Here is an 895-nt window from a genome sequence, read left to right as displayed (position 1 = left end):
TCATTCCAAAATCATCCCAGAGTTTAGTCTTTTCTCCTGGTCAGGTGGTCAGCCTTATCTCTGGGAATTCTGATATTTGTGCTCTTTTCCAAATTGTCTCCTGAAATTTTCTTCATCATTATTTTATGCCTGTGTATTACTTAACATTTTTGTTGCTGTGATAGAAACACTAACCAAAGCATTTATAAAAGAAAGAGTTTATTTGAGCTACGGTTCCATGGGAATTATAGTGCATCATGGCAGGGAGGCATGGTGGCTGGAGGTGGATGGAGCAGGAGCATCAGAAACTAAGCTCTCACATCATCATGCAGGCACAGGAAACAAGAGGGCGACTGGCAATCTGGCAAGGTTTAAGAACTCTCTAATCCTGCCCCCAATGACGTGCTTCAAGGGGGTTCACATACTCCAAAGGCCACTAAGTTTCTAACTCCTGAGATGCTTTCTAGCTTATATCTAGGTTAAAGTTTCACACAGAACAAACTATTGTGCACATGCTTTTTACAGTCTGAAATAGAAATATGCCCTGCTAACATAGAGTGTAGTACTCACTTCACAGCACGTATACTAAAACTGGAATAACAGAGAGAGTGTAAGCATGGCCCCTATACACAGACGACACAAAAATTCATGAAGCACTCTCATTTTTAATGAAGTTTAATATTGTGTGTGCTAATTTATACATTTCAAAATAAAACAGCAAATATATAATAATAATAATAGTGATATCTGTCCCTCCTCTCTCTAGGCCCAAAGTGGGCTGTTCTGCTCCTGACCTTTCACTCTATAAAATCATTCTCTGGGCTGGCAAGGTGGCTAAGCCAGAAGAGGACTTTGCACACATGCGCACATGCACACCCCACACAAAATAAGCAAATGAAAAAAGTAAGGCTCTTTT

General features: G+C 40.1%; 1 non-coding gene across 1 annotated transcript; it reads left to right on the top strand.

Annotated features, from left to right (window-relative positions):
* The first annotated feature begins 541 nt into the window (after positions 1–541).
* On the top strand, positions 542–647 carry LOC115069193. The gene has a single exon (XR_003848474.1). It is a non-coding gene; the product is annotated as a U6 spliceosomal RNA (small nuclear RNA).
* Positions 648–895: the final 248 nt, after the last annotated feature.

Source organism: Nannospalax galili, unplaced genomic scaffold (assembly GCF_000622305.1).
Source record: "Nannospalax galili isolate Female #2095 unplaced genomic scaffold, S.galili_v1.0 scaffold371, whole genome shotgun sequence".
Taxonomy (NCBI): domain Eukaryota; kingdom Metazoa; phylum Chordata; class Mammalia; order Rodentia; family Spalacidae; genus Nannospalax; species Nannospalax galili.
Note: the sequence above shows the minus strand (reverse complement) of the source record. Positions and strands in the feature narration are given on the sequence as shown.